The sequence below is a fragment of the Adiantum capillus-veneris genome, chromosome 16 (assembly GCF_014529385.1).
Source record: "Adiantum capillus-veneris isolate H3 chromosome 16, ASM1452938v2, whole genome shotgun sequence".
NCBI classification, from domain to species: domain Eukaryota; kingdom Viridiplantae; phylum Streptophyta; class Polypodiopsida; order Polypodiales; family Pteridaceae; genus Adiantum; species Adiantum capillus-veneris.
In genome coordinates this window covers 26,465,820-26,493,272 of record NC_140946.1, presented here as the reverse complement: position 1 = coordinate 26,493,272, position 27,453 = coordinate 26,465,820, and the positions used below count along the sequence as shown (strand labels likewise).

At 40.4% G+C, this 27,453-nt stretch overlaps 1 pseudogene; it reads left to right on the top strand.

Annotated features, from left to right (window-relative positions):
• Positions 1-5,570: 5,570 nt before the first annotated feature.
• LOC147438747 (scarecrow-like protein 21) lies at positions 5,571-26,445 on the top strand (annotated as a pseudogene).
• The last annotated feature ends 1,008 nt before the right edge of the window (positions 26,446-27,453 follow it).

The window sequence follows — 27,453 nt, the reverse complement described above, 5'->3', positions numbered from 1 at the left end:
ACGCGCTGTGCTTTACAGCCCACCGTTTGGTTCTATTTTGCTTCAAAAAAGCCCGAAACAGTCTTTTCCTAGCTGGGGAACTAGGCTCCAAATAGCAAGTCTAAGGGTGCAAGTGGGAAGAGAAGGGAGGAGAGTGGAGGACTTGTCCCACATGCTCTCATTCCCTCTTGAGGGGGTAGGGTATATATATAAGAGTGAGTCTAGTATATATCATAGGACTGAGGCTCGGGCCTGGGCCTGGGCCTGGGCTTGGGCTTGGGGAAATGATCCCGATAAATTTATTTTAAATTTTTTTTTTTTGGATATTATTTGGTACACGTTTTGGTGCGCGTTGAGGCCTGGGCCTGGGCCTGGGTCTGGGCTTGGGCTTGGGCTTGGGGAAATGATCCCGATCCCGATCAAAATTTTAGTGACCCCCCCAGTCACTCACGCTTAAATATTTTCGATTTTTTCCCGTCTATTTTTATAACCTCCCCCTCGCTCACGTTTTTTTTTTTAAAAAAAAATTAAATAATTTATTTATTTTTTTGGATATTATTTGGTACGCGTTTTGGTGCGCGTTGACCTCACCTAACTATTTACTGTCCCACCTACCTACTGACTTGCTAATCAGTGGTTCACCTAATTACTAACCTACTTAATTAACTAACTATGCGCCTAACTATGCACAAACCAGAAAATGCAAAAAATTGAAACTTGACAGAACTGTGCAGTGCAAACCAGAAAATGCAGAAAACGCAAAAACGAACTTGAATGCAGTCAACAACATTGTGTCTTTCTCTACTGTTTTTACATAACAACAATGATCAAACTTAAGCCGCGCCTTTCCTACATAAAAAATAGCTTCAATACAATTTACAGGTCGCCATTGGAGCTTCACGCGCAGCAGCTCCCCGGCAACGGCGCCAAAAATGTCAAGGCTAGGGACTTGCTATGCGCCGTGTGCGAGCCACAAAGGCTCCTAGCACACAGTCATACAACAGACAAGCTCACAAGGAAGAACGGTGTGTCACTCACCTTCCTGCGTAGTTGCGAATGAAGGATTCCCGCGCCGCGAAGAAGAGGGAGACGCCGCTACGCCGTGCTCAACCGCCTCGCCGCCATCGTGCCGCCGCAACGCTCGATCGCACTCTCTCTCTCTCTCTCTCTCTCTCTCTCTCTCTCTCTCTCTCTCTCTCTCTCTCTCTCTCTCTCTCTCTCTCTCTCTCTCTCTCTCTCTCTCTCTCTCTCTCTCTCACACACACACACACACACACACACGCACACACACAGGGAGATGGTGAAGGAGAAGGTGGAGATGGAGCAAGAGCAGCTTCTATTGCACAATGAGAGAATGAGTAAAAATTAGGTTTAGTGGCTTTTATATGAGCTCACCCCATTCACACTTGGGCGCCCATACTTAGCCAACTAACTCCTTGAATATTCTAGTTAGAGTGCGCCTGTCATCGGCGATCACCCTTACCCTATTCCTATTGGTCCGACAAGCCCGGTACCTGACTCTAAATAATACAACGTTTATAGATCATAGGGTGTCTGTGTGCCGTGAGGGTTAACAATATCACACACTACATGGTAAGTTACTTTGTTCAGTTCAAATTTTGATGCTATACATAAATATTTAATTGATCTAAGCATTTTTTCTTGATGCAACATATTTTGTATGCGCATGGAGCATTCTTTATGTCAAAATATGGTTCATTAGACATGTGGAGCACTCAAGGAATGGAAAAATCACATTATCGAGCCAAAGGTGTTTACTTTAAAAATACACGTCATGGTGGTGGAACTACGAGATCCAACTACATGAAGGAGATGTTTGATTGGTTCTTTTTTTGTTCTTTGGGGAGATGTCATGCCATAAAGCGAGCGCAAAAGTCAAGTCTTGCCAAGGAGGTTAGGAGACAATCTCAACTTACTGCTAAAGAGAAATGGAGAAACTCCACCGGACCCCTTAATCATGCTAGGTGGTGTGAAAATCACCATAGAGTGGGCAAACGTTGGTTACCCAACATGTAAAACAAATGATGCTATGCAATGTAATGTTTATGTTTGTAGATGTCTTTGTTCAGTTGCATATAATACTTCTCCATTTATCTATTTTTTGTTTTTTATATTTTGATGATATTAAGAGTTTTTTTAAGTGGCCTGGTCAAGTGTGAAGAGACCTTTTTTTTTAAATAGAGGGCTTTTAGAGAAGAAGGAGTCTCATTTTCAATCTTGCCCCTTCTTACACCATGGCACGCACAAAGCAAACAGCAAGAAAAGATCAACCTTTTTTTGCTCACCCTCACTCAACCGTCCAAGGTGCTCAAAAACCACCTTGGATACACGAACAAGAGCTCATAGAAGAGATGGAGAGAGAATGGTCAGGTGAAGAGCAACAAGATGGACAACCTTCACACAAGAAGAAACGGGAAGTGACATTAGACACAGAAACCGAAACGGACAACGAAGCACAAAGCCCAGCATGGAGCGGACAGGAGATCCCAAGCAATCATCGAGTTCCGGCCGGGAAGACATTGCCACGTGGCTTCGACGCTTTGCCGTCAGATCAGCCTAGAGGTGATCATGGGTTACTAAATGAAGAGGATTTTGAGGATGTAGCAGACAAGCCAGTTGGAGCGCAGGGTGGAGTTGAAGAGCCAGTCGGAGCACATGGTGGCCTTGAAGATGCGCAAGCTCCCCCTCGCAAGCCCTCTCGTAAAAAGAAAAAGTTTTTCAAGGTTCGCCCTCGCAAGGCCCATGTCCCAGATCCTACCATCCCTCAACAACGGGCTCCTGCTGTGAAGCGACGCATTCCAAAGGCGTTGCAAGAGATTCGTCACTATCAAAAAACTTCAGACCTTCTCATACGCAAGGCACCATTCGCACGTTTGGTAAAAGAGATCATGCAAAGTTATCGAATGGCGTTTCCAGTTCAAGGTATCGTTGTAGAAGCTCTGCAAGAAGCGACAGAATATCATCTAATTTCTATTTTTGAAGACACCGACTTGTATGCTATTTATGCAAAACGGGTGACAATAATGCCCAAAGATTTAGCTCTTGCGCGTCGAATCAGAGGACAAAGAGATTGAATTTGACTTTTAGGCAATTTTGCCAATGTAAAGATATCTTTTTGAAATATAACGAGTCGTGGCTTTTTCAAATATAACGAGTCGTGTACATTTGTTTTAAGTGATAAGTAAAGCTAACTAGAGAGAGGAAAAAAGAGAGAGAGAGAGAGAGAGAGAGAGAGAGAGAGAGAGAGAGAGAGAGAGAGAGAGAGAGAGATGTGGATAAAAGAGCTGTCAACCAAGTTTGGTTGATTGAATAACCAAAATAACATTGTATTCTTATAATTTTGGTATAAATAAGCTTTAATTAGGCTGTCTAGAGGCCTGCCGCAGAGGCGTGCGAGAAGTCAGAAGTAACATTTACTTCTGACTTCTCGCGCGCCTCTGCGGCAGGCCTCTAGACAGCCGAATTAAAGCTTATTTATACCAAAATTATAAGAATACAATGTTATTATGTTTTTATTGATGGAGATTGGACTGAAAAAAACTCTATATTTTGATTCAGAGAATTACACAAGTGTATCACAAGATAGAACCAATCATATACTATCTATCGTACAATAAACTCAATATAGAAGTTGAAAAGTGCCAGTTAAAATCAATTTCCATTTGAATTTTGAAATAACAAAGTACAAAGATGTGATATATCTCATTACATATTTGAAGGAGTTAATTACAAGATTTATGCATCTATTGACTGTTTGAGCCATCTATGATATGGCGAGCAATGTTTTCTCGGCGCTTGTTGAGAGGCACATGTTAGAAACTGACTCTGAATAGCTAAGTCGGATTTTGACTTATCGGATATTTACTGAGGTGTATTTTGCTAAGTCGGATGTAACTGTCTTTCAGTTGCAGTCTGCTGAATGTCTTGTGACTGGGTAGGTAAGTCGGATTTATCTATATAAGTGGGGAATGTATCTGCGCAAGGGGTATCTGTTCTCTGATATGAATGTGATGATGATGGTGCAGTGCAGCAACTATTCAGTGTATTCTCTGCTTACTCTGATATTTTTGAGTAGTCATGTTTACTGTGTCTGAATTGTTGTTAATGAAGTATGGTGGAGTAGATGGTTATTCTTGCTGTGTATGATGTTCATGTGTTGACCTAACCCACAACACATTTGGCGATCCGCTGGGTTAACGTTTATTTTTAAGTAATGATGCATGTCAGAGGGAGACAGGAGAGTAGGAAGAGTGTACTACACAAGGGCTCAAGCACAGGCTGGAAACATTGATCCATTTAACTATGATCATGACAATCAGCAATCACCCGATGCTCAGGGGCAGCAACCTGTAGACCAAGGAGGGGTAGGATCAGGAGCAGCAGGAGAAGAGAGAGTGAGGCAATTTATTGGAGCTTTATTCCTGGCAAGAAGAACCACCAGGAGAAGGATCCAGTTTGACCCACTTCAGGGGGCTACCAGGCAAAGACCTAGGAGACCACCACAACCCATTCCAATGGCTCAACCACCACCCAACCCAAAGGTCAAGGCAGCCAAGTTTAGAGCAGGGAGTAAGGAAGATGCTGACTGTCATGTGGCACAGTTTGAAACTAAGTGGCAGGCAAGTGGCTATCAGGTGATGTATGCTGATGGAGTGAAGATGGAACAGTTTGCTGCCACATTGGAAGGAAAGGCCATGAGTTGGTTCAGCCAATATGGCATTGCACATTTTGCTACTTATAATGCTTTGAAGCAGGCATTTCTGCAGAGATTTAGAAAGGAGAAGACTCCGACTGATGTCCTGAGAAAACTCAGAGACATTAAGCAAAATAAGATGCTGGTTGAAGACTATGCACAGAAGTTCAGAATTTTAGTAGAAAGATTGCAGGGGAATGAAAGACCCACTAATGAAATGTTAGCAGGTTATTTTTTGAAAGGATTGAGAAGCAGCTTAAAGGGAGCAGTAGCTAGCATTGATATTGCTGGAGGTCTGGATGACCTTGTTACTGCTGCTGCAAGGGTGGAGAAGAGACTTGGCATGACCAAAGCAAAAGGAAAAGAAGACAGTGACTCAGATTCAGAAGAAGCATCTGAAGACACAGTTTCCAGTGGGAACTCAGATTCAGACTCACCATCAGACAGTGATGAGGAAACAGAAAAAAGAAAGAAGAAACACAGCAGTAAGAAGAAGAAAGTCAAGCAAAAGCAGAGTATTGAGCAAGATTTGGTAGGCAAACTTAAAAAGTTTGGTTATTCTGTTGTAGCACCTAAAGAAAAATTGTATTGTCACATTTGTGAAAGGGATGGACATAGTACTGCTAGCTGTTGGTATAATCCAAAGAATAGAGGGCAGACAGCACCTAACATAGGAAGAGGAAGACCAGAAATTGGAGCAAATCAAGCAGTACCATTTAGGGAAAGACCACCATTTCAGAGGACAAGACCTCCTAGACCTCCTTGGAGAGAGCAGGAGAACAATAATAATAGGAGACCCTGTGTGTACTGTGGTGCACCAAATCACTGGGTAGGTCCCAATTGTGCTTTATGGGTGAAGCATAGGGAAGAAAGGGGAATGCCCATTGTGAGATATAATCAGCCCAATCAACCTGAAAATCAGCAACAGCAGCAACAACAGCAGCAGCAAAATCAGCCAGCAGCTCAGGCAAATGTAATCTTGTTTGATGTGTTTTCTCAGGATAAGCAGATGCAAGATACTGACCAAGAACAGGAGCAGCAAGGGAATGAAGAGGAACATCAATGGGCTTGTGACTGTAACCAATGTGTGCAGGAGGATCATGTTGAAGTTCTAGCAGTGACTAGGTCTAAGGATAAAGCACCTTTGGATTGGAAGGAGCAAAAAGGGGTAAGAGACCAGGTTACAAAAAGGATTGCCAAACACCAGGGACACCATACCTTCTTAAGCGGAAGAGGATGACCCCAAAAGAAAAGGAAGAGCAGAATAAAGGGAGTAAGGAGGTGGAAAATAAACAGGATAAGGATTGGTTTGAAATACTTATTAGCTCACCTCTTCAATTATCTTTGGATCAGTTGTTGCAATTGGTTCCAGCTTTCAAAGACAGATTGTTCAGAAAGCTGCAGAACCTGAATGGACTTGGCACAATGGACAGGCAGTTTTCTCCAGCAGCAGCAAATAGAATTGATCCAGCAGATGTGGACTTTGTGGTACCAGTTATTAAAGTTGTGGTACCAGTCCAAAAGCTTGGCACCTACCATCTCCTCCCCAACCTGCATGCTCATCCAGCTCCACAACATTCTACAAAGAAATGAATAGGTAAATAAGATTTCAGAATGCAACAATGAAAATTAACGTAATCACAAAACAAAAATCAATTAATACCTCTTGTTTTTCGTCGTCTTCATCGTTTATGCCTTTGCTGTCAAGAGAAATAGATGAATTGGGAGCCATAGCGACACTCTCAAGTTCATCTATATGAACAGGCATAGGAGTGTGTTGGGCTTCAAGCAATGCGCGTGTAGCTACAAACTCATCCTCCGACACAGATGAGTGCGGTGCATCTGTCACCTCCACCATTGCCAACTCCACTGTATCTACCACACTCTCTCCAAGGGGAAGGAGGCTTCGATCCAAAGGATCGGAAGAGGGGTCAATGGCAGAGGACTCTACAGTGGCACAGAGGATGGACAGACACTCATCCATGCGGATGTCAAAAGTCTTTTCAAGATCATGTAAAAACAAATATTCCTCCCCATCTATCACAATTGGGGAGAGGTGTTCAAAAAAAACCTCCGGAGTTAATGTCTCCTCCGGCGCATTTGCATCGGGCTTAAAGGATGCTTCTGCACCCTCATCACCCATGGATTTGGCAGCATCCATGACACCTCCTGGGTAGGTTAGGGCAAGAATATTTCCCTCTTTGCTTGCATCCCAAGGCGCTGTAATGGGCTCCTTTGTGTCCTTGACGACACCCCCAAGGCGCAAATGAGGCAAACTCACCTCAGATCTTTCAGGCTCCTCCGCAAGAAGAAACACAAAAGTCGCCAAGCGACTTAGAAACTGGGTGTCGACCTTCTTCTTTTTCAAACGTGAATCTTCAATGTACTGACCTGCCTCACACGCAATTACACAAAATCGTTGAAGTCACTGGGTGAAAGGCCGATCGCCTTTGTGTATGTAGCAAAGCAAATCGCATGGAATCCACAATTCCCCTTGTCCGACAATTGGTACAGCATACTTGTCGATGTAAAATTCAAAAAATTCTAAGATAGGCTGAAAAGATTGGCTATTTAGGTGAATAGTTGCATTCACATCAGGGAATTGGGTGAAGAAATTGTGAAGATCGTCACGATCTTGCCACTCGGTAGTTTGTAAAAACGCTTGGAAGCGTTGTAACGTCGTGGCTTCGGGAGGGGTGGAGGAGGATGCCATAATGCTAGCTCTTAAAGGAGGAATGCAAAGAGTGTTGGAGCTCAAATGAGAGTGTGAACAGGCAAAGAGTGTGAAAATGGTAGGGTTTAGGAGGCTTTATATAGCACCCCCCCCCCCCCCTCCCAAAAAAAAATATCAATAATTAAAATATTAAACAATTTTCATTAAGTAACACAAATAACAAGAAGTTATAAAAAACTTACAAACTAAATTACAATCTTTTAACTCAAAAAACACATCACTACAACTTTAAGATAATGTGCATTGCCAAAATTTGATACAACCATCTGCTTGAGAAAAAATTGTGATATTATAAAAAATTTAAGTACAAAACATAACTACTCTAATGATAAAATCAAATTCTCTTCCGTCGTCCACGCCTTTTCAATTTGAATCGTGCTCTCCATGTGGCTACCAATCTAGAAAAAAAAAAAAAAATTAGCATACCCAACTTAGAGCAAGGAATAATTAAAAAAATATAAATATAACATAATTAAGAGAGAAAAATCATTCACCTTACGTCGTCCGATGCAAAATTTTGTATTTTCTCGATGCTCTAAACCCATTATCACTAAGTGCTCCCGCACATTGGCCAATGTCCAATGCTTGTTCACTTGGACGGTTTCAACGGCACCACTCGACAATTTGATTGCAATATCAAATACCTCAATTGTAGCATCGGTGGATTGCAATGGAACCCATTCACCAAGCTTGGACATCCACCTTTCATAGAAGTACCGCACGTAAAGAGTGGAGCGCACCTTGATGAAATGGATAGCAATGCCGAAACTTCCAACCTGACACCGAAAGCGATCTCCGTTGTGAAGTCCTTCAAGATACCCCCACTTCTCCCCAAGGATGGCTTCCAATGTATCGTATTGTAGATCTTTGCAAACATACATAGTATTTGTATGATGGAAAGGCAAAGATCCAAAGATGCTAGCGAAGACATGAGCAGGACAACACCATCCAAGCCCAACTGAACGCGAGGCTTTTCCAAATTTTAATGATGCTCTCACATCAGCTACAATCTTGGCTTTCAAAGACATTACAGTGAATGCATCTGCCTTTGGTCACTCCATGCTACGCAAGGTTGTAGCCTCCAAAGGTTGTAGCTCTCCGTAGCCTTCCTCATCTGTAGGTACAATGTACTTGTGGGTGTAGAAGAACACCCTCTGTCGTGCAAGGTTTGATGAAGTTGTGTTGGAGAAGAGCATATCCCCAAGACTTGCATGCATGGCCGTAAATGTGTCTGAAAGGCACGAGAGTGGTTGCTCCTCCACAAGGCTAGAAGGAAAAACATCTACATAGAAACAAAACAGTCCGTGAGATGTAAAAAGTCCATTTTTTTGTTACCACCAAAACCATTGAAGTGCAAGGGATATACAATTACAAGGAAAATCCCTTGGGTTGGTGATCCCTCGTAGACGCATGTGTCCAAACATAAAAACATGTTGAACGATTGCCACCGTACTCTTGTCTCTTACTTGCTTGAAGCCTAGTAGTCTTCCCTTCCAATGGAGATCAACGTTTGTTCTTTCACAAACACAATGGGGGCCGATTGTGGAAGGTTGCATATAGACCCACGCACCTTCTTGAAAAAGCTGAGGTTCCCATTGCTGCTCCTCATTCTTTGAGTTGTGGAGAACCATACTTTGAATGATGGGTTTGGGGCATCTATTTTGACCATTGTTTGCCATGGATGCTTAAGTGGGAGCTTGAAATTGCAATGGAGAGCTTGGGGAAGGAGGAGGGAGACAAAGTTTAGAGAGAGAGTGGGAGCTTACAATTGTAATGGAGAGCTTGAGGAAGGAGGAGGGAAACAGAGTTTAGAGAGAGAGTGGGAGCTTAAAGTTGCAATGGAGAGCTTGAGGAAGGAGGAGGGAGACAATTTAGAGAGAGAGAGAGTGTGAGCTTAAAGTTGCAATGGAGAGCTTGAAGAAGGAGGAAGGTATAAGAGTTTAGAGAGAGAGTGAGAGCTTTGTGTTATGGAAAGGGGCTATGGAGGAAGGGAGTCTTGGAAAAAAGGTTCTAGAGTGAGAAAATGACTTTTTGATCATAGGGTAGGTTTGGGGGGATTTTTGGATGGAATATTTTGAATTTAATTTTTTTTTTAATTTTGAAATTTTAGGGTTTTTGCAAAAACGTATCTGTGGACCCACCACTCCCCCCCTCCCTTTTTTCCCCTCCCTCTTTTACCCATCCACCTCCCTCTAGGATACAAAGCAATAAATGAGTGGACAACCCTATTATTCTCTCTACTTTCTTAGGTTCTAGACTTATATACATTGCTCTCTTCCTATTGGCTGGAGCCTAATTAACCTTAATCCTATATGGCCCAAAGAGAGTCCACATTTTTCCTAATGGTGCGGGATTACCTGAAGAGATGGCCGAATACATCAACTCTCAACGGCCTGGTACTATTAGCGAAGTAATCCATCACACCATGGTTGCTTCACGCATCAATTTCCATCAAGGGGCTAGACGTAATGTCAAGCCCATGGAAAACAAAGACAAAAATGATGCAAAGGGGAAAACCAATGTTCAAAATCCTTTCCAAGTCACTTCCAGCAACAACAACAATCGGTCCAAGGAGAAGGGAGTTTACAAAGGTAAAAACAAACTCTCTCCTGAAGAGCTTGAAGCTTTTCGCAAGGACCATAAGTGTTTCGAGTGTGGGGAGCGGAGCAAGGACATGGCTATCGTTCTTGCCCCAAGAAGAATACTCGCAATGAGACTCCTAGGGCTTCCACCATCGAAGCTCCAAAAGAGGATGCTCATTTCAAAGGATCATCACTTTCCTATGCTTGGGGAAAGGTAAGAGAGCATGATTCCTTCATCTTGTTTGATCCTAGCTCTACTCTCAACTTCATATCAACGGAGTTGGCCACCAAGTTGGGCGTTCAAGCTTTTGAGATGGGAGATATAGTAGTGGCTGATGCGGCTTTCAAGGGACAACAAGCCTCCATTACTCCCTTGATTGGGAAGTTGAGGCTTCATGTCCAAAGCTATGTCAACAAAGAAGACTTCTTCATCTCTCCTCCCCCACATGAGGATGTTATCCTAGGGGCACCATGGTTTGATCGCATGGCTGCCAACATGAAGTTCCCTGAAAGGAGAATCTACTTCACCTACAGGGGAAAGAACATGTTTATAGATGCTAGTGAGCGTGGTCGCACTATTCCACTTGTAAATCCTCTTGCTTTTGATAAGTCAATGAAGATCTCAGTTTGTGCGTACATGATTTTTATCAAAGAGTCTCTAAAAGATACTAATGTTTCATCAAATGTAAATGGTAGGAATCAAGAAGAGTTAGACTTGTCTAATTTTCTAAAAGGATTCCAAGATGTGTTCATCGAGGATATCCCTATGGACTTACCTCCAAAACGAGGGGATGATGACCATCGTATTGAGCTTCTTCCTAGAAGCTCACCACCTAACAAGCCTCCTTATCGAGTCTCACAAGCTCAACAAGAGGAGATCATGAGGCAAGTACAAGAGCTGGTAGACAAAGGGATGGTGAGGCCTAGTTCCTCTCACTTTTGTTCTCCAGTCCTTTTAGTGCAAAAGAAAGATGGTACATACCGTATGTGTGTGGACTATCGAGCACTAAACCATATCACTATCAAAAACAGATTTCCCGTACCTCGGGTAGAAGATCTGTTTGATAAGCTACAAGGCTCTACCTACTTCAGTAGGATTGACCTTAAGAGTGGCTATCATCAAATAAGGATAGTGGATGAAGATATCTTAAAGATCGCATTTCGCACAACGTTTGGTCTTTATGAATATCTAGTCATGTCTTTTGGCTTGACTAATGCACCAGCTACGTTCAATCGTTTGATGGAGAAAATTTTTAGACCATACCGCAAATTCAATGGAGTGTTCTTTGATGATATCATCATCTAATCCAAGTCTTTGAGGAACATAAGCAACATCTCCCAGTGATTTTTCAAGCATTGAGGGAGAACAAGCTTTTTCTCAACCAAAAGAAAAGCGAATTCTTCCTTCAAGAGATTCAATACCTAGGTCATATTATCTCTAAAGATGGTATCCGAATGGATCCATCAAAGTTAGAGGTAATAAAAGCATGCCTAACCCAAGAAATCTACATGAGCTAAGAAGCTTTGTTGGTATGTACGCATACTATAGACGCTTCATAGCAAAATTCTCTCAAGTAGCAGGACCACTACACGACTTAACTAAGAAGAACGTTAAGTTTGTATGGACTGCTAAGGAGAAAAATGCTTTTGAAAAGCTCAAAGAGAAGCTTACTTCCCAACCAGTCCTCGTGATTCTGGATCTCTCAAAGCCATTTGAGGTCCAATGTGATGCTTGTGGTGATTGCCTTGGAGCATTTTTGCTTCAAGAAGGGCATGCCATAGCATATGAGAGCCGAAGGATCAATATTGATGGACGAGTCTTGGGCATTTATGAGAAAGAGATTTTAGATGTTCTACATGCCCTAGACATGGAAGCACTACCTATTGGGGACTCCATTTATCCTACAAACCGACCACCAAAGTCTCAAGTATTTCATGACGCAAACCAAGCTTTCCGACAAACAAATGAGGTGGGAAAATTTTCTTTCGCAATTTAATTTCCATATTGCTCACATAGCTGGTAAGCACAATCAAGTGGCCGATGCACTTTCACGACGACCCAAAGTTAATGCGGTGTCTATAGCTACTTACAATGATCTATCCTCTATGATAGATGAGTATGCTACTGACCCTGACTTTAGAGACATAATGTCAGCCCTTGCTTTGGGGAAGAAAGAGGAACCATTCACCTTGTAGGATGGTTATCTTCTCCGCGGAAATAGGATATGTGTTACCCATTCCCTTCGTGAGAAAGGTATGTATGAATCCCATGCTCCTCCATATGCGGGGCATAGAGGTATTTAACCTACTATACGAGGAGTAGAGACGTACTTCTATTGTCCTACCATGAAAGTGGACATACAAGAGTATGTTTCAAAATGTGTAGTATGCCAAAAGACCAAGTATGATAGAGGGAAGCAACCTGGATTACTCCAGCCATTGCCTATTCCAAACTCACCATGGGAGAGTATATCCATGGATTTCATCTTTGGATTACCCAAGTCTATCCATGGGAATACAGGAATATGGACAATAGTTGACAGGTTTAGCAAGCAAGCACATTTTATTCCTGTCAAAAAGACTATTAAGGCACATCAAATGGCAACTCTCTTCATATCTCACATTTTCAACCACTATGGATTACCTACATCCATCGTGTCAAATAGAGATCCTAGAATGACCAGTAAGTTTTGGAAAGGTCTCTTTGAAAATCTAGGAACAAGATTGAATTTCTCTTCAGCCTATCACCCACAAACGGATGGCCAAAGTGAGATAGCCAATCTTACAATACTCGATCTACTCAAGACTTATGTTACTGAAGTAGATCAACGCTCACAATGGGAAAAGTATTTACCTCTTGTAGAGTATTCCTACAATAATATTGTACATACTTCTATGGAAAAAGCACCTTTTGAGATCATTGAGGGAAACCTAAAAGTCCGTTGCTACTCAAAGTACATGGAAAGATCTTCGCCGCCGATGAGTATAGCTGTGACCTACAAGAATCTTTTCAAAAGATTAAGGAGGCTATATCCATCTCTCAACAAAGGAAAAAAGCTACTGCTGATAAGGACAGAACAGCCTTAAGGTTCAAATAAAATGATTGGGTCTTACTCAAGTTTCCTAAGGCTCGATTAAGGAAAACGATGGGCAAAAATCCTACGGGCCATCAAAAGTATTATGGTAAACTAGTGATAGCCGTTTTTCGGCTCTCCATAATTGCCATAGTAAGCTACCTCACCCTACCAAAATCACCCAAACACTATGGCTATCCCTACCATTTCACTGTATATAGATGCGTGTGAGTTAGGGGACTTTTCCCATATCTCCTTACTGAAATAAAAAAACCTCAATTAGCTAGGCATTGGGCTAGTTGAGCCAAAAAAATAAAAAATATAAAAAATATAAGTATATTATGGCCCATGCGTATGTAAATATTTCTTTGTATATAGGGCCTAAATAAAAGATTTTTTCATAATTATTTTGGTATTTATTTAAATATTTTTACCTAGGTGTGTGTTATTTATGCTCTGTACATTGCCTCACCATTACCACAATTTTTCTTACCATTTTTCATACTCTTTATTCCATATAGAAATATTTTCATGTAAGCTTCTCTTATATTTGGTGTAACTCCACCCAAACAAAAATCCAAAAAAACTAGTTTTATTTATGTGTATATTTTTTTCACTATTGTGATTTTTCCCTTCCTACATCTATTTTGTTTTTTTTCTAAAAAATTAGAACACCAAAAATATTTATCTTTTTATGGTAGCCTCATAATGAGAGAGATTTCTTTTGACCCCTTTATATTTTTCCACTTATATTATTTATATTTGACATGTACATATTTTTTAGACCCCTCAATATTTGATTTTCTTAGTTGTACTATTCACTTATATCATGATCTCAACAATATCTTCAATTATAGACCTACCAAATAAGGTCAAGGGTAGGTGGCATGCATACATGCACTATGGAGGGCTCACTCTTGGAGGTATTCAAAAGAATCATCCAAAGAAGGACCCCACAAGGACCTTGTGCAGTGGAAAAAAACGGTCGGTTTTGCTGAATTTTTAAAGTTCACTTGCTCTCCGAATTTGAAAAGGTGATACAAACAAAAGTTGTAGCTCGTGGGTTGAACTTTTGCCTCAAATTTTTTCATATTTTTTTGAGCTACGAGCTGTGAGCTAGGATTTTATTAGTGGACCCCAGTTTTCCCATGCTATGCAGCCACACTCTCTCTTCAACTTTATCATTTTCCTCTTTCACACACACTTCTCCACTCATCATCCCCACCTCTCTCACCACTCCTCTCTGCACCCTACTCACCTTCTCCTCAACCTTGAAGAACAAGAGAAACCATGGTGAACTCATACCTCCCACACACAATTCCATTCCAAAATTGACCACCTAGTCTCATTTTTCCTCCTCCAAATTACCCATATCTATCAAAAAACCACAAAATTCAGCCTCTTCTCTTAAAAGACAGCATCATGGTGGTTGATTACTCAGCTTCAATTACCTTGTCTCTCAAGGAAAGTCAAGAGTGGAGAAAAAATGTACCGTCAAAGCTAGTGGACCGTCAACAAGCGTCAAAATTGGCCCTACTCAAGACACTTGGAGCATCAACCTTGTAAGAAATCCACCTTTTCTTACCTCTTAAGAGTTTTTCTTCCTTATTTGTATCCTACATGGATACTCCCATTGTAAATATCCAATTCCATTTGTAAATTAATACTAACTCTACTAACACTAACCCACTATGAAAAGTCCTATCACCTCCATTTCTCTCCTCTCTCTTTCCCCACCAACTTCTTGATAATTCCAAGCAAAAAAAAAAATTAGATAAATTGCTGAAAATCTAACCCAACCATGGTTAGAGGAGTAACCCTAGCCTTCAAAATTGCTATAAAAGGAGGGTGTAGCTAGCGCAAAAAGGGGGAGCCATAAGCAAGAGCACTATGCTATAGCTTGAGAAGCCAAGTTCAACCTCTCTAGAAGGAGCTCTTGAGAGGAAGCTCATTGTCTTATGCATGTGCATGTGTTGTAATAGGGATTAGCAAGGGAACTCTATGCCATTGTAAGAGAGAGGGATCATTAAATTGAGGGTAGGAAATCTATCATTTCTCCTACTAGTGTAAGCCCAACATTTGCTGAATCAAGGAGGGTGAATTTGGACTAAGCATGGATACCTTGTCTCCCTTCCAACGTGAAGTCATGGACAATAATGATGTGTAAGTGTCTTGGTGTTTTATTTAAGTTCTTGATAGCTTGTCTCCGGGTATTGTTATCAATTTAGCCATAAATCCCACATGCTGTAAGAGGGCGACAGGGTGGAGAGGACTCCCCTGGCCTTAAGACAGTGATTGGGGTGGCTTTTTTCTTGTGATGTGTTGTGGTGTAATTTACTCAGGCTATGTTGAACAAATACTAATCTCACTTTGATTGGTCATGACAGATTTGTAAGAAGGCATTAGTGCAACAAGCACCTCCTTCCCCCTTCTCTCTCTTTCTTACATATATATATTATGTTTGCTTGATCATTAACGATACACTTCAAAGCAGCCCGAGCACCATCTCTCTCTCTCTCTCTCTCTCTCTCTCTCTCTCTCTCTCTCTCTCTCTCTCTCTCTCTCTCTCTCTCTCTCTCTCGTATTTTAGTGTGTGAGAGTGTTCCATTGGTGTTAGGGTTAGTGTAAATTCCTTGCTTGTTTGTGGGTTGCTCTAACGATTCTCCTCTTTTGCGTCCTAGTTCGCTCTTAAACTAGGTGGTGCCCCTTGTGTAGTTGGGATTTGGCTGGGGGTTTGTTGTTTTGGTTTGTGTTGTGTTGTGCCCCAGCCCCATTGAGCAGCACGGGAGCCTTGAAGGGTGTCTAGAGGTTGCTCTTCTTGTTGCCCGCCCCGAACCGCCTCAATTTTGGTGCCCCCACTGAGGAACGATTGTGTACTTATTGTTGTTGTATTGCATGAATGCTTAAATTTCAGCATAATCAAGTAGATTATATGAATCATGGAAACATGTATGACCGATTTTAATTTCAAGGAAACAAAAATTGATCTAGAATATGGTTCGGATTATGCATAACATAAGAAAGGAAAAATACATTTTCACATAAGAATCTAGAATTCATGCTGAAAGACCTTTCAAAACTTTGTGTAGTTAGTTGATGATTGTTTGGAACTAATCTTTGTGTGGTTCTAGCATTGAGAGACTATGAAACGCTATACCTTTGATGATATCCCAATCTTCTTCGGAAATCCAGAAGAAGATGTTGATGATTTTCTTGCTAATTTTAGAATGGTTTGTCATATCCTTGGTAAAAGGGATGACATTGAAAAAGGGGATTTTCTATTGCTATGCCTTAGAGGCAACGCTGAGCAATGGTTTTGGAGTATGTCTTCTCAGATTGAAGATGGATATACCCAAATTTCCAAAGCTTTGAAGGCCAGATTCTCTAAAGTTCCAACAATGGAGAAAGCATGGGCTTCACTACGGAGACTTCAACAACATGGTGAAGAGTACTATGGTTATGAGGATATTTTTTCTCGTCAATGGGAAGAATGTGGATTTAGTTCTACATTTCCAGATTATGTAAAAATGGATCAATTTATTTCGGGTTTGTCTCCTTTCCTAAAGACTAAGGTTACTTGTAGTGGACCCTCTACCTTTGAAGAAGTGGTCACTATTGCCCGAAGGAAGTTTCACAAGTACTTCTACATCAAAAATGTTTTCCATCATGCTGGAAGAACCAACCATCATGAAAGTGTTTCTATCAAGGAGTCATCTCCTTTGCCATACTTGTCTCCTTCTACTCCGACAAATGTTGAAGAAGTTACTTACATGCTAGCTGATTATTCAAGTGCTAAAGCGGGTGGCCAAGATTCAAATGTGGAATCTCTTTCTTCTACCTTTATCACAAGCATGCGAAAATCGACACAATATATCTCAAATGGCATTTGATGATTCAATAATGGATATATCCAACCCTTTGGTGGAGGATCAATTTCTAGTCCGAGCAGACGAAGCTTTTGTGCAACATGACTCTATGGAGAATGAAGACCTTGAAGGTAACCTTGATCTTATGGAATGTTCTGAGAGTGTATCTTGTCTAAAAGAAGAGAGTGAAGAAGAAGATGAAATCATAGGTGGAGAGATCATAGACCACATTGATCATAAAGAGATGATTGTGTACATGGAATGCCAACTCCAAAACAAAGTAGAAGAGTGTGAGTTGAATCCATGTGAGGATAATCTTGAAGAAGTGTTTGAGGATGTTGAAAAGCATTGGTATGACCCATGTATGTTAAGCATGGAGGAACCTATCATGCAAGAAGCCAAATGTTTCACAAAATCAAACAGTAATCCATTAACCTTTGAGGTGGTACAATGTGAGGAGTTACAACCTTGCCAAAGGGGGGGCTTAGAAGGGGATGAAGAACATGGGAGAGTAGTAAAAAATAAAATCATAAAAGGAAACTATCAGAAGGGTATCATTCTCTCCACTGGTGTTTTAGTGGGTGGCTCTTCATTCATGGGACAATCTCTTAGCAAGGAAATCCAAGCTTTTGAAGCCCCAATCATCTTCATATTGGGTTTCACCTCTTCAAGGTCAACTTCTCCTCTCTTCACATATACCTTTCATCAGGGACACCATACCTTCTTAAGCGGAAGAGGACATGAATACTTGGTGATGAACGGATGTTTCCAAACCTTCTTCATTTGGTTCTTTGGTGTATGGAAGTCGCACATTGTGATGCTTCTGGTCTTCATCATAGATAAAAAACTTGTTGATTGCTACATGTGGACATTACATCAATCAGTACCAAAATCTATTCTCTTCCAATGTGTTGGAAGCAATAGAAACCTTCGTCTATTATCTACTTATGTGGTAAACTATTTGCAATACCTTCCAACAGCATCTGGAAGCATGGATCAAGCTTTTCTAAATCATGAAGACCATAAAATTTTTGACTTGTTGAGCCTACCCACGTTGAATGAATTTTATGAGCTACAGTTCAGGAATTTGCTCATACAAGCTCTTGAAGATCGTAGCAGATACATCAACTTTACACAGGAGGAAGAGCAACCAATCTTTTATATCACATTCATAGTGATAGATGCGATGATGGACAACAATAAAATCTACATGTTTCTTCAACCGAAGTCAGTAAGTGATTCCATACCATACATCTCGCTTTGGGAAAGATATTTCAAGATCTTTGATCCTGGGGGTGCTTATGGAAACTTTCTCAATGGAGGAAGTTTACTCAGTCACTTGATTACATCTTGCTATTGGCTCGGAGAACCTTCCATATCACACAAGGTTTTTTAATCATACAACAAAGGTTCTTCAAAGATAAGAGCAGACAAAGACAGACGTTACATAATCTACATGTTGTATGATCAGATAAATGGTACATGAATGTACCATTATCTAAGGGGGGGGCTAATGATAGCCGTTTTTCGGCTCTCCATAATTGCCATAGTAAGCTACCTCACCCTACCAAAATCACCCAAACACTATGGCTATCCCTACCATTTCACTGTATATAGATGCGTGTGAGTTAGGGGACTTTTCCCATATCTCCTTACTGAAATAAAAAAACCTCAATTAGCTAGGCATTGGGCTAGTTGAGCCAAAAAAATAAAAAATATAAAAAATATAAGTATATTATGGCCCATGCGTATGTAAATATTTCTTTGTATATAGGGCCTAAATAAAAGATTTTTTCATAATTATTTTGGTATTTATTTAAATATTTTTACCTAGGTGTGTGTTATTTATGCTCTGTACATTGCCTCACCATTACCACAATTTTTCTTACCATTTTTCATACTCTTTATTCCATATAGAAATATTTTCATGTAAGCTTCTCTTATATTTGGTGTAACTCCACCCAAACAAAAATCCAAAAAAACTAGTTTTATTTATGTGTATATTTTTTTCACTATTGTGATTTTTCCCTTCCTACATCTATTTTGTTTTTTTTCTAAAAAATTAGAACACCAAAAATATTTATCTTTTTATGGTAGCCTCATAATGAGAGAGATTTCTTTTGACCCCTTTATATTTTTCCACTTATATTATTTATATTTGACATGTACATATTTTTTAGACCCCTCAATATTTGATTTTCTTAGTTGTACTATTCACTTATATCATGATCTCAACAATATCTTCAATTATAGACCTACCAAATAAGGTCAAGGGTAGGTGGCATGCATACATGCACTATGGAGGGCTCACTCTTGGAGGTATTCAAAAGAATCATCCAAAGAAGGACCCCACAAGGACCTTGTGCAGTGGAAAAAAACGGTCGGTTTTGCTGAATTTTTAAAGTTCACTTGCTCTCCGAATTTGAAAAGGTGATACAAACAAAAGTTGTAGCTCGTGGGTTGAACTTTTGCCTCAAATTTTTTCATGTTTTTTTGAGCTACGAGCTGTGAGCTAGGATTTTATTAGTGGACCCCAGTTTTCCCATGCTATGCAGCCACACTCTCTCTTCCACTTTATCATTTTCCTCTTTCACACACACTTCTCCACTCATCATCCCCACCTCTCTCACCACTCCTCTCTGCACCCTACTCACCTTCTCCTCAACCTTGAAGAACAAGAGAAACCATGGTGAACTCATACCTCCCACACACAATTCCATTCCAAAATTGACCACCTAGTCTCATTTTTCCTCCTCCAAATTACCCATATCTATCAAAAAACCACAAAATTCAGCCTCTTCTCTTAAAAGACAGCATCATGGTGGTTGATTACTCAGCTTCAATTACCTTGTCTCTCAAGGAAAGTCAAGAGTGGAGAAAAAATGTACCGTCAAAGCTAGTGGACCGTCAACAAGCGTCAAAATTGGCCCTACTCAAGACACTTGGAGCATCAACCTTGTAAGAAATCCACCTTTTCTTACCTCTTAAGAGTTTTTCTTCCTTATTTGTATCCTACATGGATACTCCCATTGTAAATATCCAATTCCATTTGTAAATTAATACTAACTCTACTAACACTAACCCACTATGAAAAGTCCTATCACCTCCATTTCTCTCCTCTCTCTTTCCCCACCAACTTCTTGATAATTCCAAGCAAAAAAAAAATTAGATAAATTGCTGAAAATCTAACCAACCATGGTTAGAGGAGTAACCCTAGCCTTCAAAATTGCTATAAAAGGAGGGTGTAGCTAGCACAAAAAGGGGGAGCCATAAGCAAGAGCACTATGCTATAGCTTGAGAAGCCAAGCTCAACCTCTCTAGAAGGAGCTCTTGAGAGGAAGCTCATTGTCTTATGCATGTGCATGTGTTGTAATAGGGATTAGCAAGGGAACTCTATGCCATTGTAAGAGAGAGGGATCATTAAATTGAGGGTAGGAAATCTATCATTTCTCCTACTAGTGTAAGCCCAACATTTGCTGAATCAAGGAGGGTGAATTTGGACTAAGCATGGATACCTTGTCTCCCTTCCAACGTGAATTCATGGTCAATAATGATGTGTAAGTGTCTTGGTGTTTTATTTAAGTTCTTGATAGCTTGTCTCCGGGTATTGTTATCAATTTAGCCATAAATCCCACATGCTGTAAGAGGGCGACAGGGTGGAGAGGACTCCCCTGGCCTTAAGACAGTGATTGGGGTGGCTTTTTTCTTGTGATGTGTTGTGGTGTAATTTACTCAGGCTATGTTGAACAAATACTAATCTCACTTTGATTGGTCATGACAGATTTGTAAGAAGGCATTAGTGCAACAAGCACCTCCTTTCCCCTTCTCTCTCTTTCTTACATATATATATTATGTTTGCTTGATCATTAACGATACACTTCAAAGCAGCCCGAGCACCATCTCTCTCTCTCTCTCTCTCTCTCTCTCTCTCTCTCTCTCTCTCTCTCTCTCTCTCTCTCTCTCTCTCTCTCTCGTGTTTTAGTGTGTGAGAGTGTTCCATTGGTGTTAGGGTTAGTGTAAATTCCTTGCTTGTTTGTGGGTTGCTCTAACGATTCTCCTCTTTTGAGTCCTAGTTCGCTCTTAAACTAGGTGGTGCCCCTTGTGTAGTTGGGATTTGGCTGGGGGTTTGTTGTTTTGGTTTGTGTTGTGTTGTGCCCTAGCCCCATTGAGCAGCACGGGAGCCTTGAAGGGTGTCTAGAGGTTGCTCTTCTTGTTGCCCGCCCCGGACTGCCTCACTAGCAAAAAGATACTATGGTCCTTTCCAAATCTTGAAGCCCATCAATGAGACGGCTTATCAACTCAAGTTGCCCAACCATTGGCTCATACACAATGCCTTTCATGTAAGCCTAATTAAGCCCTACAAAGGAGAGCCACCAACTGAACCAATTATTGAAGACCCTCCCGAAGTTGAAGACCAAGAAGAGGTGCTACAACCCGAAGCTGTCCTTCGGCATGAAGACAAGGTACTACGACATGGTAAGATTATCCGACGGTATCTTATTAAGTTCAAAAATTATCCTTTTGAAGATGCTAGATGGATGCAAGTAATACAGCTTAAGGATAGTATGAACCTTGTCAATGCTTACAATGCTACATTAGAGTAAGCAAATGCACAAATTTCTTTTAAATGACTTATGTTTTTGTCTTATAAGACTAGTCCTCTTTTTAATTGTGCACAAATTTAACCAGTATGCATGCTTAGAATCATGTTTGTGATGACGACGTCTCTCAAACACCAAGTAGAATTTGTCACTCTACTTTGGGAGAATGAAATGGACTAAAGCGAAAACATGCTTGGAGTAGCTATGTCTCCCAAGCACCAAATGGATTAGTCATCCATCTTGGAAAGATGTCGTAGGGTAAAAAGGGATCCTCTACCCGCTAAGTAAAATTGACTAATGACTAAGGCTTTATCTCTTCTACCTCATAGTCGAGGACGACTATGATATCAAGAGAGAGGTAATGTCATAAAATCTAATATCTAATATCTAACCAACCCAAATGATTTTCTCATATTAAATTGATCACTTAATGTGGGAGAATAAACGGGAACAAGTGTTAAGATATAGACATGTTCTTATAGATCTATCTCAACACGGGGCCAATGGTAAAGGGGCCCAAATGAGAGATGATCTATCAAAGAGCAAGGCTAACAAATGGAGCATAAGACCTTAGGGTTAGCTTCATTGAAGACCCCCATAATGTGTGTAAAAGGCCTTTGACCTTAGGTAAGCTAGGGATGAGGTTGAGACACGGGAACCCGACCCAGCGCGAGGTGCTTGTCCTACTTGTCATGCTTGATGACTAAGGTTCTTGAGGTGGTTAATTATTGAGATGCTTGAGGTGATTCACATGCTTGAGATGCTAGGATTGCACTTGAGGTGAGAACCCAGCCCAAGCTGAAAGTACTTATGAGCCAAGCTTGTGGTGGGAACTGGGCCTATACATGAGGGGCTTAAGGTGTCAAAAATTCAAACATTCAATCCCTACAAGGAGGGGGCGAGCCCTACATGAGGGGGGATGAGAGAGAACACCCACACACTCACACAAGGCATGCATGGTACAAAGAAAGCAAAAGGGACACTTGTCAAGTTCCTCCTCATGTTGCCCTCATGGTGTGCCTGAAGCCTATTGGTTGGCCACCCAAGGGGTCCAATAATAATTTAGGAGATTCAATTAAATGATTTATCATTTATCTATCCCTATCTCTCAAAGGGGAAAGGGGGACACTTGTCTCAATGCTACCCTTGCTGCTTGTAATGCCTCCTGCTTGTGATTGGCTAGGCCTGGAGGGGTCCAATGAGCTTCAAGCATGAGCTACAAGGGGGGGTCTACCCAAGCAAGCTAGGGGGTTGCTTAGGGGGTATACTCACCCACACACACTCAAAAACACTCTCATTGTGTGCTATGCAAAGTGCAAGAGCTCCCTCTCCTTCTCCAAGCAAGTAGAGGTTGAGAGCCTACACCAACACTCTTGGATATGGAGTGCAAATCCAACCAAGAGCCATGCTTCAATGCTTAAGCTTGCCCTCTCCTTCTTCTTCATTACTATGCTATTATGTATGCTACAAGAGTTATGATAAGTGAGGAACTAATTCTTTCTCCTACAAAATGTTTCTTCTTCCTCTTCCCTACCCTCATTCCCTGCTAGCTCTCTCCACCTTCGAAGGTGTTTGAGGTCTTGGGACTGAGGCTTGGGATAGTTAAAGCTTTTCTTCAAGTTTATGTTATGTTTGTGATGTATGAACCTTTCCATATTCATTTCATCACCTAGGTCACAAGGAACACAAAGATTGTATTGTAACAAGTCTCTCTTAATGGGAGAAATCATAATACAAATGCCTATTGGAGGGGGGACTGGCTCCACATAAATCCGGTCCTCAACTATTGCCATGTTCTCTAAATTCTCTCTCTTGCAAAAGTATTGTTCATGCCAAGTTAGCTAATTGCTATGATTATGTTGCTATCTTCAATTATGTTCACCGGCTATGCTCACAAAGTCATTTCTCAAAAGTACTCTCATTAATTTCCGCTACTCTCAAATTAAATAGGCCAATTCCATTACACTCTACCTCCTAGTCGAGGACGACTATGATTTCAAGAGAGAGGCAATGTCATAAAAGCTAATATCTAATTCTCCCAAATGATTTTCTCATGTTAAACTGATCATTTAATATGGGGAAGTACCAGGGGAGTAAAAGCTAGAATATTGGCAAGGATGCCAGACCGGTCTCTGTCAGGGACCCAAAGGAGCAAAAATAGGTATCCAAAGGGGTACAATTTGCAAAAGAGTAATGTGCTTCAATGGGGCTTAAAATACCTAAGGTTCAGCTCCATTAAGACTTCCATAGGCTAAAGTTTCTAAATTTAATTCTATTGTCCAATGGCCAAAGTAGGGGAAAATTGGATGGTCATGGGAAGACTAAAAAGTCTTCCCACATCCCTACGAAGGAGGGGTTGAGTCCTAATGGTAGGGGATGAGAGAGAAACCCACACACACTCTCACAAGCTCTCCCCAAAGGAAAGCATGGACACATGGCAGGCTCCTATGCAACCTGCCACCAATTTCTCCTCAAATCCTATTAGATGGCCATAGAGGTGGACCAATGAGAATTAGGCTAGAGTAAAATTAGTCTAATCAATTTAAAAATTCTTGATAGAAACCCAATAGAAATTAAGCTCCCTGAAGACTATTGGACAGTCTTTCAAGGGGTCCAATGAGCATCCAGCAGCCCAATGGCTTGCCTGATTCCTTTTGGCCAGAAGACAAAAGGGTCCAATGAGACTTTAAATGAATTATTTAATTACCTAAATCTCTCATAAAAGGTGAAAGGGGGACACATGTCACAAGGATATCAATTATGCTTCTAATTTGTGGTTGGCTAAGCTTTGCAGGAGCCAATGAGAGGCCATCACAATTTTCAAGAGGGGTCAACCAAGAAGAGAGAGAGGCCTGCATGTTAGTCTAACACATTGCTACACACATACACACACACAACTCATGTGTGCAAGAAGAACTCCATCTCCTTCTCCAAGCATTGAGAAGTAGAGGCCTACACCAACAACTCTTGTCTATGGAATGCAAATCCAACCAAGAGCCAAGCTTCAATGGCATGCTCATCTCTCTACCATGCTAATTACTAAGCTAAGCTATGCTATTAGCATGATTATGTGAGGTGAATACTTCTTTCTCATAAGATACATCTTCTTCTTCTCAATCTACCCTCATTCCTTGCTAGCTCTCACCATTTTTGAAGGTGTATGAGGTCTGGGGACTGAGGCTAGGGACACTAGGTGTGTTTTTCAAGCATAATTTGGTGCATGAAGCTTCCATTTTCATTGCACTAACTAGTTTTGTCAAGGAACACAAAGATTGTATTGTACAAAAGTCTCCTTCAATGGGAGAATCTATAATACAAAGCCTTTATGAAGGGGGGATCGGCTCCATGTAAATCCGGTCCTCAACTGTTGTCACTTGTTCTATTTCTCTCTCTTTTTAGGTATTGTCAATGCCAAATTAGCTAGGTGTAAATTGATATGTTGCTTTCTCAAATTAAGTACTCTCTCTATGCTCATTAGGAACTTGTCTTAATGAAATGCTCACTATGTTATCAATTTCTGCTACACACAAGCTACTAATGCATTAAATGTTACTCAAAGCTTATAATTTTTTTTAAAACGATTCAATTTTGTAGTAAAACATACGATATTCAATATGATCATAAAAGCCATGTTTATTTTTTAACAAGTATGGTTAAATCTAAACAACTAACATATGATTATCTAGTGTTTTGGAAGGCTATAAATAATTTGAATATTAAAACCAAATTAACATGTAGTGGTAAGAAAAATTGCTTAAGGACCATTTAGATAAATACTTAGAACTTTCTGATTACTTGATAACAAATCCAAAAGATTGTAGAGTGTATCTATACTTTTGCAATGCTAGATGTAGTCTTAATCTATTTATTACTTTGCAAATGTATTTAAATTAAGTTTATAGATTTCTCAAGACCAAAAAAGTATTTTAAAATTTGAGAAAGATCCTTTTTGTTAATAAACCTTTGATATAGAAAAGTTTAAAATTGAGCATGCCTCTAGGTCCACTATATACCAGGCATTAAAATGCAGGTGCTTTCTTGCTATTGAAGTAAAGCTAGCTATGCAAAAACTTTGTAAAATATGCCCATACATCTAGGTTGCATTTATGGTAGCAAATTGTGCAATTGTTGAAGCATTTAGAAAAGAACCCATGGTTCATATCTTTGATTTACAAATTGATCAAGAACAAAGTGGTTCTCTCTTATACAGGCTTTGGTGGGCAGGCCTAAAGGTCCCTCATGTATGCGTATTAGTACTGTTGATGATTCTATTGCTCACTCTTATCCTTTGGGAGGCATGGATGCTGGCTATTAAAATGAGGTTGGCGAATAACCTTGGTGTTTTGATTTCACCACTATTAATTCTTTGGAATTTGCAGGACTTCATGATCGAAAGGAAGTTTGGGAGGCCCTTGCCATAAATTTTTATCTACAACTTCATCATATGTCAAATGAAAGTGTTTGCCTAGATAACCCTAGGATCGCATTATAAGAATGTGCAAGAGTATGAATCTGAAGGTTCTCACTCTGGTGGAGCAAGATGGAAACACAAACACAGTGCCTTTTTTTGCCAGGTTTGTGGAAACTTTGGATTCTTACTCTGTTGTGTTTGAGTCTATTGCTGTGGCGCTCCCACAGGACGGCAAAGACAAAATGGATGCCAAGGATTATTGTTTGGCTCATGATATTGTCAATGTTACATTAAACTTATGAAGGTGTAGAACGAGTTGAGCATCATGAGATTGTTGATAAATGGAGAGCACGCACGGTTGATGGTTGGATTCAAGCCGCACCCACTAAGCTTATATGTAGACAATGCAATGAAATCCCTACTTGAGTCCTATAATGAAAAGTACAAATTGAAAGAAGATGGAAAAGGTAAAATAGAAGATTAAATCTAGCACCTTCTGCATGGCATTAAGGTGTGGATAAATGCTAGCATCCTTTGTATGGCATCATTTGAGAACTAAAGCGTGCATGCAGATAAAAGTGTGCATTCTTGCCAAGCATATTTTGACGTTATTTCACCTTGTTTAAGAAGCATAACCAAGGCAGGAGAAGAGATTGTGCTTACAAAAGTATCTAGTCAATAAAGAGGTCTTGGTATATGACTTTTTGTCCAATACTAGACTGAACTAGCGTTTTGCTTGTGTCACAGGGAATAGATCATGGATTATGATTATATCTTTGCACTGAGGGCTTATACTCTAACTTTAGTGTGGTGGGCTACATGTTGGATTTTGTTGGCTCATTTGTTACTAAGTTTTCAAACATCTTTAACACTAGAATGGTAACCTAACAAGACATAAAAGTGTCCTTTCAGGGTTTTGGGAAAAAATTCCAAAACCAGAGTAGATCCACTCATTTTGAAAAATCCTTTCATGAGCTTATAGTTCAATAACTACTACATATGGAAAAAATGAGAAACTTGTAATTTTTCTCATCCCTTGGTCACTACAAGCCTCCAAAGTTGATGGACCAGTGCATTTTTTCCAAAACAGCAATTTCTTACGGTTGATTACATATAAATAAGAGTGGAGATTTTTGTAGGACATGAGATAAAATGCCCCGTTAACTTCAATGGGTTGGTGACCAAAACATATGGTTGCTTTGACCTCACTAATGTTTTTTTGGGCAAAAAAAATAGGTACAAAAAATTTACATTTTTGCCCTTCTGTGGACCTATCATCAAAGTTTCTATAGTCACGCTCAATACAGATACTATATACATGTTTTCTTAGTTCCCTTTGGGCCTCTAGATTCAAAAGTAGCCATGGAGCATGTCAAAAGGATAATGGATCTCTTACAATTGGAACCTTGGGGGCAATGATAAAGTGCTAAATACAGCAAACATGAAAAAACTGGGTTTAGCATTATGACCTCTAGAAACCCATAGAAACTAC